This window comes from Cupressus sempervirens, chromosome 4 (genome assembly GCF_028749045.1).
Source record: "Cupressus sempervirens isolate cs-2001-9-10 chromosome 4, ASM2874904v1, whole genome shotgun sequence".
Classification (NCBI taxonomy): Eukaryota; Viridiplantae; Streptophyta; class Pinopsida; order Cupressales; family Cupressaceae; genus Cupressus; species Cupressus sempervirens.
The window spans coordinates 221,809,514-221,825,692 of record NC_143121.1 but is presented as its reverse complement, the minus strand read 5'-3'; positions in this window follow the sequence as shown (position 1 = coordinate 221,825,692).

Sequence of the window (16,179 nt, the reverse complement as noted above, 5' to 3'; positions counted from 1 at the left end):
CTAAGAAGCTACAAGAGAGAGTACAAGGCGAATAGAATTCATCTTGGCAACAGGAGCAAAGGTCTTAGAGTAATAAATACCCTTAAGCTCTGAAAATCTTTTTGCAACAAGACATTCTTTTAGCCTATCAATAGAACCATCTGCAACGTACTTGGTACGGTACACCCAATGACACCAAACCAACTTTCTTCCTTTCAGAAGAGGACAAAGATCACATGTGTGGTTCTTCATCAAAGAAGAGTACTCCTCATCCATAGTCCTATCCCACTCTAAGTGTCATGTCACCTATGAAAAACTTTACAGATCATCTAAAATGACATGACTCAATAGTCTAGTACCAGAAGTTTGATCACGAGTGCAATGAGAATCTGAAGGATCACCTGTCATAGGTCCTGTTGCATATGAGTATCATGAGCCCACTTGGGCACTCGTTGAACAAATGGTGGAGGTGGAGAAGGGGGATCAATATCAAGATCTTCCTCAAAGGATACATAATCATGTGGAGGAGTAGAGGAATACTAAGTAGTGAGGAAAAAGTTGGTGATGGAGGCTCTATTTGAAGATAACGCTCATCAAACTAGACATCTCGCCAAAACAAGATATCTCTGGAATCAAGATCAAACAACATCTACGCCTTCACATCCTCACAGTATCCAACAAAGATGAGTGGTCAGCTCGTCCTCTCCATGGCTTTCCATTGAGCATTTGGAATAAATTCCCAAGCCTCACTACCAAAAATGTGGAATGTAGAAACATCGGGCTTGGCATAAGTCCAAGCCTCCTCAGGAGTCAAATGTTGTAATTCCTAGTGAGGCATCTGATTCTGAATATAGTTGGCACAATTGATAGCCTTAGCCCAAAATGAAGAACTCATAGCTTGAGATTGTATCATACAATTGGCCATCTCTCGTAATGTCCTATTATTTCTCTGTGCAACCCCATTCTATTGAGGGGTATGGGGAACTATGAACTGATGTTGTAAACCATGCTCAGTGCAAAAATAATTGAAAGATTGATTCACATATTCCTTGCCATTGTCAATGCATATACACCTAACAGAAAGACCAGATTGGTTCTCCACAAATGTCTTAAAGAATCAAAATGAATCAAAGACATCAGACTTGTACTTCAAAAAGTACACCTAGGTGCATCTAGTGAAGTTGTCTATGAAAGTAAGAACATAGTGAGCACCTAAAAAGGATGGAGTGGGGAATGACATAAGATCATTGTGTATCAACTCCAATGGTGCCTTAGCACATGTGGATCTACCTATTAGAAATGGATCTTTGTGATGTTTTCCAAGTGCACAAACTTGACAAACATCGTTAGTAAAAGAGATCTGAGGTAGCCCAATCGCTAGCTCTTTTGAACTCATCTATTGTAGATATATGTAGTTGACATGGCCAAAACACTCATGCCTAAGCTTGCTCACTGTATCTACATGAGAAATAAGAGAAACACCTATAGAATCGAAGCTCTCAAAGCCATCAAACTGATATAAGTAAGACTAAAGATCAACACTCCCAGTAGCAACAACCAAGTTAGGATCATAGAGGTCTCGAATAACCACATCATGTGGTGAGAACTCAATTGTCTTACTAGAGCCATAATGAAAAATTGAAAGACAAACAAGAGGTTCATAGAAATGGTCAAAACCAAGAGAACATCCTATACTGAACCACCCTTGAAAGAGATAGTGCCTGAACCTAAAACTAAAAGGTGTGCAAAGTCACCAACAGTAATTTGCATAGTAACACTCTGAGAAAGTGAGGTAACCAAATCAGGTGAGTGTGTCATATGGTGGAAAACACATGAATCAAGAATCCAACTAAATGAAGAAGACAATGTTCGTGCAGAAAGAGAATGTCCTTTCCCTAAAAGAGGAGGTGGTGGCTTCAGAGAAACAATACTATGTTGTTGCATGGCCTCCTCTAAAGCCTCAAGATGTTTCCAACACCTGGAAACTAGATGTCCTTCATTGCCACAAAAACTGCAAGGATCACCTGTAAACTTCTTAGTCTTGGAGGAAGACTCGCCATACTAAGAAGATTTACCCTTCAGAGTGGATTTCTGAGAATCTAATTTAAGAGTAGGCTTGGAGGAACTCTCACTACCTATTGAATCTCACTTGGGCTTTGGTTTCTACTTTGACTTCCCTATAGATGTCTAAGCAACCAATGCTTGGGTCTTTGATTGTATGAGAGTATCCAACTATGTAAGCTTGGATTTCTCTCTAGTCAATCAATCATGTAAAACCTCAAAAGTGGGCATGGTAAATCTAGGACATAGAGCAACCATAGTGGAACGGAAGGTATAAGAGAAAATCTAAAAGTTTCCTCAAAGCTTTGACAAAACTAGATAGATGCACTCCTTATCTCCCTTCACTTTCTCACACCCGTGTAACAAAGTTCTTTGTTGTTTGAACCTAATCAGAAAGTCCTCAATAGAGGGAAAAACATTTGGTACAAGTGAAGTAAGCTTTGCCTCAATCCGAAGGGCTATGAACTTGTTGATGGTACCAAACAAGTGTTTGAACTTGTCTCGCATTTCTTGAGGAGTGGTGCACTCATCAAGATAAAGTTGTAAGTTGTCTGAAACACTCAAAGAAATTAGACCCATGGCCTTGTCCATCTTATTCCTGTGATGTAAAGTCTAATATTGACTATGAAAAACTGGATGCATTGTATCTGAACAAGACCACAAACCCTTTGAACAGAGAAGTCATTGCATAGCAGATTTCCATCTATGATAGTTATGTGGGTTTAGAAGAACTAGACAAGAAGAGGTCTTGGTCATTGTTTTAAGAAAGTGTTTGAATTTTTTCAATAGACTGATGTTGTAACAAAAATAATTGAAAAAACACACCCCACAATGCAAAAAACCAAACCCCAGCTACTAGAAGGAATGTGTATACAAGAAAAGAGAAAAAAAGCTTTAGTTGAGTATCACAAATACATGGAAAAAAATACTGGTGAAATAACAAAGAATCTAGAAAGTGCTCGACAAGAGCTTTTTGGCACTTTTTTTGGATTAGAAAAGGAAGCTAAAACGAGCAAGTTATACCCCTAGAAGATAGAAAGCATCATTTGACTTCGAGCAAAAAAATAAGTACCAAACTGGAAAAAAAATCCAAAAAATACCTTCACTATGATGTTTGTCTCAGAATCAATTTTTTGATGATATTTGGTTTTCCAAGAAATGATAACGTATGCTCAAGTAAGAGCAAAAAAATCGATAGGGCCTTTGGATGTGCAATCAAAAATTTGAAATGCTAAAAAAATTGAAGGAGCTTAAAAAATTTAGCCACAAGCACCCCATGTGACCATGGGCTGGGTGGAGTTGGGCGGTGGTGGCCTGTAAGCGAAACAAAGGCAACTGGGTTGGCAGAGGCGGTGAGATTAGCAGCCAAGCTATGGTGGTTGGTGAGCAGTGTGGTCTGTTAATTGTCGGCAATGTTCTCACTAACCACAAACAGCACAGTCTAACCCCCACACGGTTAGTTAACCACCGTGATGGATAAAGATGGCCACATAGTTTAATAAACTGTAGCGACTTTTCTAGCCGCTTTTTTAATTTTTAAAAACAATGTCGCAATTGCCTCTTGGAATGCGTGTTAAGGTTGTATAGCCCTAGTATGCAAAAAAAATTGCCTCCCAAGTCAATGTTGTCCAAATTTGACAAATTTTATATAAAAATAGGGGTTTTAACGTCCTCTAAATCCAATCATGAGGTCTGTTTGGCCTCAAAGTGCTCTGAAATTTAGAGATTGGCCTATTTTCATTAAAAAAACCTAAAAACAACTAGATCTGTTTGACATGTCAAACCCTCATTCCTCTTTTTCTCCAAATAGGAATAACCTACAACAGATCCGAATCTAATACCATGAAGGATTTGAGAAATACTAATCCACAAAATCTGAAGAACACCTACATGCAGGGACTTGTCATTGAGAAGAAAAGACAAAATAGAGGCAATGGTTTGGCTCTGAAAATATCGAAGAATATATTATCATACTTAAAAGAATGAATGAAATTTACAATTGATCAATCCTTATAGAAGGAGATCGTAAAACCTAAAAGGAAAACCCTAAGAGGTAAATGATATTTAATAATTAATATTTAATTATTAAATGGAAATACATGTGCATAAAGTGAAATCTTAAGAATGGAGTAAAGGTAATTTAATAAATTAAATTAAATTAACCCTTTACTCTAACAAGTTTGATATTTGTTCAAGGTGGTTCTAGGGGTATAACAATTAAGTACATGTTTGTTCGGCCTTATCAATATGTTTATAATTATGAAGTGTCAATGGCCACCTTTTCTTGATATTCTCTTTATATTAATCTCATTTGATTTTACATATTGTAACTAGTTAACCACCTCCTCCCTTAAAACATGTCCCTTTCCAGTGAAAATGTTGGTGGAGATCTAATAAAGGGAATATATTAAGATAAATCAAGATAATAGCATAATAAATCTCATGGATCTATATAATCCAAAGACCATGGAGACTTGAACTTGATAAAATTGGTTCAATAAAAAAGACAAGAATTTAATGGAAATAATAAAAATAAAAGTAAAACTTGTGTTGAATAAATTTTAATTGTAAGGATTATAAAACATAATAAAACTCATATCAATAGGTACATTTAATGATATAGATAAAATAACATTTATATTATATAGTGATCTCTCTAATAGCTTTACAACTTCCCACTCAAAATTTTACAAATTTATGGTTTGAACATGGTAGCTAAAAATGGAAGGGGTCATGCCTCTCCATCCGACCCTCCTCTTGAAATAAGTGTCACACCTTTAGGGGGTCCTAGTACAAAGATATTAGGCATTTAGACTAGGGTAGTACAAATTTCTCCCTTATTGGTAATGATCCCAACACCCTGAACTCTATCAATCTAAAGAGCAAGATGTTGATTTCATACTTCAAGGCACTATAAAATGGGGGTTCCACCCTCATTTGTTTACATCGCATTCCCTCTAGAGTTGTGATATTCTCTTCACCCCTAATTCTTTATTTGTTAACTTGAGCTCTATGTATGTCTGGTTGTGAAGGTATCACTTTGACTAGAGTGTCATGGTGTGTGCCTCATCATCCTTCAAAGTTGGTCTTCATTTGGTTTCTCCCTTCTGGCTTAGGTTGATTCTTTTCACTTTGTTTTATGTTTTTTATTTCATATTGTATGCTTTGCCCAGTTTTCCCTTCCCTATTATTTTCTTTAGGTTTTTTTGTTAAGGGTTGTTTCATAGCATTTGCTTAAATTTCTCCCCTACAAAATCTCATTCTCCCAAAATCATTATTTTTTTTTATGAGATTACATTGTAGAAAACCTTAAATTTCAAAGTTTAGAAATGGCAACTCTTCAAATATCGAGGCATCAAGGATCTCATTGTCCCCAACCCTCAAAAGAAGATTGGGGATCACTTGATTCCCAAACCCCAAAAATTGCATGCACTAAAGATCTTGTTAGGTTATTGGGGTACCTTGATCCATAAACCTTGAAAGGGGGTTTGAGGATAAATGACTCCCAATCCCTAATGAAAAAATTTACCTTCATTTCCCTCTTGTTCATTGTTTCCTTTCCTTTTATCCACCTTGGTCTTTAACTTTTCTAGTTATTTGTTCATCTTCTAATTCTCCTCTGCTTGTTTTTCCACAAGCTTGGCAAGTTCAGCATTAGTCATTCTTTGAGGCATTTCTTGGGTCTCTTCTCCAAAGGTTTCAAACACTTCCTCAAACATATACACTTACCCTTCTCCCAAAGAATTCAACTTTCTCTGATACCACTATGATATAGAGAAATTGGGGCTTTAGGGTTTCCAACCCAAGTGTTAGTTAATTGCTTCAAAGGGTTGTATCACTTCACAATAATTCCTAAGCCCTTAATGGATCAAATGTACCAAAATGTGAACTCAAAAATCCCAATGGCCTACAAAGGTTCTAAAAGCCTTTTCTTGTCCTATCCAACCAAAATTATCAACTTTGAAAGTTTCAAGCACCTATCCCATAGGCAAACCCAAATTGTTGTCCAAATAGGCCTAATTCCCTATTAGGTCTCTAGTGACTAATTTTAATACTTTTATTGGAAACTTTAGAAATTACGTTTAAAAAAAAATTAAGGATTATGATACCCATTTGAGAATGCCATAATATATATAAAAAAGCAACATAGGTTTTTTTGGGCCGCCCTTGCTAAATGGATGACTCTCATTTTTTTAGGCCTAAATTACACCACATTTACAAAGAAACCATATCAAATCCTTTCTTGACCTTGGTTCCTTTTTAACATACTAATAATATGTCTCTAATTAAAGGAATATATAAACAATTTGGTCCTATGGACTCTCTCCAAGTATAAGAGCCCCAAATTTATATCCAGAACCCTCACTAAACTAAGGCTTTGTCTATGTCAACCTTCCAAACCCAATTTTTACCAAACAAAAGTTGATTCACCATTAGAATGACATGGTATAACTATTCCAATCATAAGAACATACCCTTGTTAAAATAGATTTTCTACGTTGTATCCAACCAACAAAATTCATGTACCTTCCTTTACCAATTCTTAGTGATCGCTTGCAATTTTCACTGTCTACACATAAGATGGTTAGATATCTATAATACATGCTAATTTGAGGTGATTCCATGAGAATCAAACATTCAACATTCATGGAATGAACATTAAACCCTTGGGACAATTAGGACTATTGCAAATAACTTGAATTCTTGAGTTTGTCAACAAATATAATGAGAAATCAAAATACAATGAATTCTTAATTCATGCACAATTCTTCCAAAGGTTTTTATTGTTGTTTGACAATCATTAGAAGTTTTCAAAATACATAAACAATCAAACTATCAAGGAAAGTTGTAGATATTAGTTACTTTATTGCTTCAAATACCACAATTCATACAAATGATACCATCTGCATACCACGACTGCCTCCTCATATCTTGAACAAGATATATAAGGTTTCTATAAAATGTCTCAACTAATCTCAATTGGTTTCAAATTATTACAAATCCATTTAGACCCTTAAGAAAGTTTCCCTCCTAAATGGCACTAGCTGTTGGGATTTAAAATTTGAATTTTAAACTCTATTTAAATAAACTCCTAGAGACCTATAACTTTGGAAATAATCATCTTGTAACCTAATTACATCATTAAACTCCTTACACTCCAAATTGACTTATCTTGGCATCATATTTCCACATTAGATTTGGTCTTAGGGTCCTTATCAAGACCCTTAGGACTTTGGATCATTACATCATTTCCAAATGTTATCATTGGCTTCAAAATGTGTCCTTTGGATGCCTCGAAGTCTTCCTTGATGCATTGAGTCTTCATGTGTCCATATCCTTGTCTAGGTGCACCTGCATCAATCTCAAGCCAATAAAATGCATGGTATAGTATACAACAAGAGATCAATACTTTGTCACACTCTGTCAACACCAATCTCAGACTATGGGTCATTGGGAATCACTCCCTCAAAATTAGAATATTTTTTATGTGCTTCTATAATAATCAAAAAAGCATGAAATAATCAATCTGAAAAATCTAAGATCAAGACAATTGAATCTTGATTTAACTATTGTATCCGACAACTGATAGCATCACATGTTTATCAGACAAATCAATCATTTATTTCTACCTAAGTAAGAATCTAGCACACTTTGTGACTATGATGCCTAATTAGGTCAAATTATTCAATCATAAAAATAATCAAATCATGTCGATAAACCTACCAAATAACCTAACTCAATAGGTACCTAAGTTTTCCTATATTATAATCTCCAAATTCATCAAATTCATAATTTCATTGCGAATTTGCATATAAGACCTAGATGCATGCACAATAACATTCAAATCTCACATATTTGTGCAAATGCGCAAAATTTTTAATATATGTGCACAACCCCTCAACAAAGATGCATAATTAATGAATGCACAACAGTTTAAAACATGTGTGCATAATCCCTACATGCATTCACTGATTTAGCAAATGCACAAATCTATAGAACGCATGCACATTTCATTTTATATTTAAGTAGCTACAAATTTTCTTCATTTTACTACACATGGATGCATCATGCCAATGCATCCATGCTTTGGAATTGTGCATTTGTCTGCACCAGTTGAAAATTCTAAAAAATGTTCTAACCTATCTACAACCTATATAAAATTATATCAAAACCTATAAAATCTATCTAGAAATCTATGCTAAATTACAAAAACACTTAGAGGGATCAATGACATACTAGCTCATCGTAGTTGAATAGCCTATGGTATCTCTATACATGCTTGAAATAGTGGTTTGGTATGGGGAATGACATCTTCGCTCTAGGTTTTCCTCTCTAATCTCCAACTGCCAAATGTGTAAATGATGACTCATGCATCCCTTTCCTCCATAGTAATAGCCATGGTGACCTATTTGCTTAGGAATGTTGTATGTTGATATATAAATGCACCATTTTCCAATATTTGACATTTCTTCTACATTTTCTTATGAAAAGATTGATCAACAGAAAAATTTCAAAAAACATTGATCAATCTTTCGAGGGGGCATCCTACTAGTTTGTGTTGTCCAAAGTCTTGGTGTAGGGGCAATAGGGTTGCAGTGCTATTTTTCTTTGAAACAATACAACAAGCACATTAGTTCAAAGAGAGGAAACATGTATACACTTAAAAATTGTCAAGTCAATTAATTTAATATTTAATTAAAATCTTTCTTCTATTAGCTTTAATAAATTATTTAAATTATTTAGTTAATTCACCTAGGTTATCTTCACTATCCTAGTCCATGTCACATGACACCTCACATTTGCATAAATAATTACTTTTAATTTGTTTGTGTAAATAAGTATTTTCTTATTACACTTTACTTAAGTTTACTTAGGTCAATGCATTATTTTATTATTTATTTGTGAGATACATAGGAGTTATTTGCACTCTTAATTAAGCACATGGTGTCTACAACATTATTTTGTGTGCTACACCTTTGTAGGCTTATCCTCTCATCATCGCACTTACTGTTGCGCTTAATGGAGGATAACCCATATCTGATGGACATGTGCTTGGTTGTATGACTTATCATGTTGCTGACTTCTATGCATTCTAGAAGCTTTCTAGAGGCCTTTACATATAGGCTCTCCTAGTGTGTATGTACATGCTTGAGATAATATATTCTCATTCTACTCATACTCTCTTGGTCTATTGTTGTGCTTGTGATTGAGTTCCTTGATCCTGGGTGAATTCTACCCTAAGGCTAATTCTTACATAATTAAGTATTATTTAAGCCTATTTGTCATCACCTATGTGTCATATTCCTAAAGGGCCAAAGAGGGCTATGTGTTCTTAATGAGTGAATCACAGGGACAATTTCCCTAACATGACTTGGTCTTTGGGGCACTTGTCTCCTAGTGAAAAAGCCCTTGCCATATCCCCTACATTCTAATGGTTGGTCAAGCCATTTTATTAGGTCAAAGGAGACTCATAGAAAACTTGTACAAAGAGTCATCATTGAGAGTGAGGTCTCATCACCCTTATCTCAATGGTCTTTGTGAGACGAGTGACATGTGTCTTCCCTCTCTCTATCAAATACCATTGCATGAAGGTGAAAGGAACATATCCCCTATTCTTCCTTTCACATCCCAACTAATTCCCCCTTTCTCTAACCTCTCTCAACCAATTCAATCCTTACCCTACACTTGTCCAACTTTCACTTTCCATAGTTGGATGGTGCCACCTAGGCTAGGGTCTCCAAAAACTCTATAAAAGGAACCATCATTCCCATTTGCATGATAATTAGAAATCATAGGAAATATTGAGCATTTGAACATTGTAGCATCCCATCAATGAATTAGAAATTTTGAGAATCCATTAGCATTTGCAATATCATTTTCATAGCATTGTTATTATGGCCTCATTAGGTTCATAGTTTTCTCTTACCATATCTCATTGTTCCATCTAGTTTTTAGAAGTACTCTAGGATCTTTTCATAGAATTGCATTGGAATTCATTATTCTCCAACACCTTGAAGTATCTTGAAGAAATAAGTTGGTTCAAATCTAAGAGCTCACAAATCTAAGAACTCAAATCTAGGAGGACAATGGACGCGATTTTCATTTGGGTGAATTGAAGTAAGAGTCTTATTTTTAGTTTATTTCATTTGCAATTCTTTATGAGGTGTGCTTAAGTAGATCATATGCATTTGTTTTCATTTACACATAATTTAGCATACAAGGATCTAATTTTTTTTTAGAAAATATCAATGCAAGGACTAATTTTAAAGTACATATATTCAAGCCAGCTCCTCCATCTATGAGAGCTCTTTTGATTTTATGACTTTGGACTAGGACTTCAATATAAAAGGGAACATTATGAGATTGGTGAATAGAAAGGTCAATATATTCAATGAAAGATATGAAATGTGGAGTATTCAAATGTATCATCATAACTTGGAATTGATCTTGATTTGGATTTGTAGGTACATTAGTTTCTAATAAAGCCTTTTCAAGAATTTCTCTATGGGATAGTGACAACTGCACAATCTCTAGTATGAGTATTTGTGCAGGTGTTTTCTTCAATTAATCCAAAATGTTGTACTTCTTTAACATATCAATCTTGAACTTAGGTATATAGATAGACTTGTTTTGAGACATCTTGGATGAGGCGCCTTGAAGAATGACTTTTTCTTGACCTCTAGAAGTAACATTAGTTGGCTTAGACTCATGCATAGTATTCATAAAGACCACATTTAGATATGTGGTTAATGTAATTATAATAGGTCCCATTGTATCTAGCTTGATTATTATTTTTAGTATTAGAGGAACTTCCTTTCTTATGATCGAGAAGTGATGCAGAGGGACTAGGGCTCTAACACTTAATTGCTCCTAATTAAGAATTTAATTCTTGAACCATCCAATGGTTCTTGTTTTCTTGTCCTCTTCACCAATCTTGGCCTCCAAGACCCTTACCCAACTTGCCTCCTAGGTGTAGTTGGATTGGTGTAGACTTAATCTTCCTTGTTAAGGAACTACTCCTACTAGCCCTTCCTTCCTCTAGATCCCTAACCCTTGGTTAGGATCTTACTCTCACCATTCCTTGGTTTATATTGATGTTGTAGATACCCTCCATATCCTTCTTGACCTTTCCTAACACCTCTAGTCACATCAACAATCATTAAAAAGTCATTATCTTCAACTTAACCTATAGAAGTAACATTAGTTGGTTTATACTCATGCATAGTATTCATAAAGATCACATTTAGATATGTAGTTAATGTAATTATATTAGGTCCCATTGTAGCTAGCTTGATTATCATTTTTAGTACTAGAGGAACTTCCTTTCTCATGATCAAGAAGTGATGCAGAGGGACTAGGGCTCTAACACTTGACCACTCCTAATTAAGAATATAATTCTTGAACCATCCAATGGTTCTTGTTTTCTTGTCCTCTTCACCAATCTTGGCCTCCAAGACCCTTACCCAACTTACCTCCTAGGTGTAGTTGGATTGATGTAGACTTAATCTTCATTGTTAAGGCACTACTCCTACTAGCCCTTCCTTCCTCTAGATCCCTAACCCTTTCTTAGGATCTTACTCTCACCATTCCTTGGTTCATATTGATGTTATAGATACCCTCCATATCCTTCTTGACCTTTCCTAGCACCTCTAGTCACATCAACAATCATTAAAAAGTCATTATCTTCAAATAGGGCTAATTAGGCCTATTTGCATTAGGTCTAGCAGCATTGTTTTACTCCATTTCTCCAAATCCTTAAACATAACCCAATGAAAATCTTTGTGATTCTGAAAGCTATCACCTAGCACTTCTAGAATCCAAATTTACAGAATCTCAAAACACCCACAACCTTGTTCACCCTCAAGCCCTAGTTTCTAGGCTATCTTTTAGGCCTATGGACTAGTTTTCACCAAAAGACCTTTAGATCCCTTCAAACTTCAACCCAACATTCTCAACCACTCAAACCATCAAGAAAGCATCGTAGGGCTTCTAAACATGCCATTGGATTGACCAAGTTTGATCATGGGTGTGCTTTGCAAGAACATCTTGTCATCATGGCTCATCTACTCCTAGTAGTTAGCCTAGGGCATCACTCCATAGCTTGAAAACCAGACATAAAAATGCAAAAAAAAGAAAAAACCATATTTACAGAGTCTAAGTTATCATCCCACAAGTTTTCATATATTTTCCACCATGGATGATCAAGTTAGAGTCATTTAAATGACAATAGCCCTGTGAATGAGAATCACAAACCAGTCACCAAGAAAACTCCCACAACTCTCCAACCCTACAACTTGAGACTAAGTTTCAATATGCAAAATAAATATGAAAAACTACACTACAAAATCCAAAAATCATATCATCTATCCCAATCTGTACTCAGTCATACTAGGGCATTAAAACTTTGCAAAAATAATGAAAATCGTAGTAATTGTCTGTATGACAGGCTCACACATGTGTAATATGACTGGAAATCATTCTAACCTTCCAAAATATGCATTCCATGATCAAATAATCGAGCATGGGTGGTTACAATTGCCCAAACCATCATTTGAAACTTTTGCAAAAATTGCAAAAGTTGCTCAAGCAACCTTTTGAACAACTTTGCAACTTTTGGGCAATTTTTTCTCTTTACATCTTTTGATCAAATGGGTACATCTAGGACTCTAGTTAGGTCTCCTAAGACCTGATAACTAACCAAATACCTTAGTTTCCCATCCCTAGCAAATTTTGACAACTCTAGAACCTTAAGAGCAATTTTGGCTCTTTTACAAACACATTGGGACCAGTTGGATTCCAAGGACCATTGGAACTTATTAAACACACAAAACCTCTTAACTAACCCTTTAAAACTCTAAAAACAAAAAATAATGGAGGTGCCCCACACCATACTCCCTGAGGACAAAGAACTCAATTCCCTTGAGTTAGGAGGTCTTCAATGCTGACCCCATGCTTCAGAATATTTGCCTCAGTCATCCAAGTGACTCCAGCATCCGATAGTGCCCTCCATTTCACCAAATAGGTCTTGTAGGCACCCTTCCTTGTCTTCTTAATCACCTTGGAGTCCACTATGTTGTCTAATTGCAAAGGTTGGGGAGTGGGAAAGTCTTTAACCCAATTAGTTTCCTCCAAGTATGCAATGGTGTGCTAACCAGTATCAGTATGATTGCCTTTGTAAGGAAACAGATCACACACATTGAAAATGGGTGAGATCCCCAATTCAGGAGGAAGTTCCACTTCATAGGTTTTGTTCCCAAACTTATGTAAGATTTTTAGAGGCTCTATCTTCTTCATCAGTTGTTTAGTTGGCTACCTCTTTGGTAATATCTCCTTCTTTAGGTAAGCAAGCACCAAATCCCCCACCTTAAACTATAAGTCCCTCCTTGTTTTATCTACCCTTGCCTTGTAAGCCTTGGTTTGATTTTGCAAGTTTTTCCTAACTTCTTCATGCAACTCCTTCATTTGTTTTGCAAATGACTCCCCTTGTGCACTCCAATGATAGTACCTAGTGACTTGTTATAGTGTCTTGTCTACCCCAAAATGTCCCCCTAAACTTCCTTGATGCTTTTCCTTGATTATATTATGCCTCATGGAACATTGGGGAATACACAATAAGTGTCCTTTAAATAGAAAACATTCCTATAGCATGTAATCAATTAAATCAACTCTGAAACCTTGTTTGAATTTTTCACATACCTCATATGCATCTTTGAAGTCTTTACCCTCCTTGTAGAGGTCTCTTAGATCATCCATTCCCACACTCTGTAATTGTATCTCCTATATAGCTAGTACTATCCTACTAAGAGCATCTTCAACTTTGTTGCTCACACCTTTCTTGTGCTTGACCACAAAGGTAAATGTCTGCAAGTATTCCACCCACTTGAGGTGTCTTTGATTTAACTTCTCATGCCCATTCAAGAAGCTAAGGGCATGATTGTCTGTATACACTAGAAATTCCCTTGGTAGGAGGTAGTGCCTCCACTTTTTCAAGGCTTGGACTATTGTATATAACTCAAGGTCATAAGTGGAGAATCTATGTTCTGCCTCATTCAATTTTTCAAAAAAGAATGCCATAGGGTGTCCTTCTTGACTTAGCACTACCCCAATGGCTACTTTATTGGCATCACACTCTACAACAAAGAGTTGGTTGAAGTTTGGAAACCTTAGGGTAGGTAGGGTTGCAATCCTCTTTTTCAATAGTTCAAACCCCTTATAGGTTGCCTATGTCCACTTGAACTAACATTCTATACCTCCTTTAATAGTGTTAAGAATGGGTGCACATATATGATTGAACCCTCTCTCAAACTTCATGTAGTAGGATGCGAACCCGTGAAAACTCCTAACATCTCCTATGCATTTAGGTTTTATCCACTCCAATTAGGATCCATCTTAATACACCCATTAGAAACAACAAACCAAAGATATACTAATTCAATTTTTAGAAACTCACACTTTTCTTGATTAATCATCATCTTCTCTTGATGTAGCCTCCTCAAGACCATATCCAAGTGCTTCATATGCTCCTATTTGGACCTGCTAAAAATCAAAATGTCATCCAAATATGCAATGAAAAACTTACCTATGAAGTCTTCTAGCACCTCATTCGTCAACCTCATGAAGGTGCTTGGGGCATTTGTCAAGCCAAAGGGCGTTACAAGCCATTCATACAATCCTTCATTTGTCTTGAAGGTTGTCTTTGACTCATCACTAAGCCTAACTCTACTTTGATGATACCCTAATTTCAAATCCACCTTGGAGAAGTAGCAAGATCCTCCCAAATTATCTAACAAATCCTAAATTCGGGGCATAGGGAATCTGTATCTAATGGTGATCTTGTTGATTATTCTAGAGTCATCTTGTAGGCTACCATGTTAGGTAGATTTTCTCCTGGTATCAAGTCTATTTTATGACTTACCTCTCTCATAGGTGGTAATGCACTAGGTAGCCCATTGTCCACTATTTCATGGTACTTCTCCAACAACTTTTGCACTTCTTGAGGTACATGGACCTTCTCCTTAGTTTCTTCCCTAGGTCTTACACTACTGCACAAAAAAATCCTTTCTCCTTCTTCATAGCCTTTAGGAACTCCTTCCCACTCAATAACATTACACTTGTCCCCACATGTTTCTCTTCCTTAGGTTCAGTCAAAGGGTCCATATGAAACTTCTTGCCCTACTTGGTGATCACATAACTATTCTTCTCCCCATCATGTATAGCCTTCACATCATACTACCATGGACACCCTAACAACAGATGACAAGCATCCATAAGCATTATGTCACATAGAACCTTGTCCTTATATTCCCCTAGTTCAAACTCCACAAATGTTTGTTCATCCACCACTATTTGTTGGCCCTTATTCAACCAAGACACCTTATAGGGACTGGTGTGGGGTGCCCTCCTGAGGTTCAACTTATCTACCATCTCTATTGATACTATGTTTTTAGTGGAACCAAAGTCCACTATGACTCTGCAAATCTTCCCATGTGACTTGCAAGTGGTCTTAAACAAGCTCTTCCTCTGAGGTGGTTCTACCACACTATGAACCTTTAGCAAAGTCCTTCTCAACATTTAATTCTCACCATCAAATATTGGTCCTACTTTGGAAATAGGTGATGTGATATTTTGGGTGTCATCCTCTTGTACCAATTGTGTTCTCCTTTCTCCCATGGATGAGGTGGAACCCTTCTTAGAAAATTTTCCCATGGTATGACCTACTTGATTGCAATTATAGCACCTGCTAGTGAAGACTGAATTGCCTCTACCTTGGGATTGAAACCTACCTCTAGGTGGTCCTCTTTCTCTATATCCACCTCTCTGAAATGTTCCCTTGTTTCGATTACCCCCATTGTTGTCATTTGTTTGATTTTCTTTAGGCCTACTTGGTCCTTGTCCTCTGCCAAAGCTACCCCTACCTCTAAAACCTCTATTACTTCTTCCCCTTTGTTGTGAATCATGTCTTCTCCTAGCCTTGTCTTCTACCCTTAAGGCTAGATGAAAGCACTTATGCATACTGTCAGGAGCCATCATGCTAATCTCATCTTGAATCTCCTATCTTAGCCCATTGAGGTACCTTGCCACTCTTTCCACTTCCTCTTCTTGTCTTTTTGCTCTTTGACTTAGTTTGTTGAAGTCTTT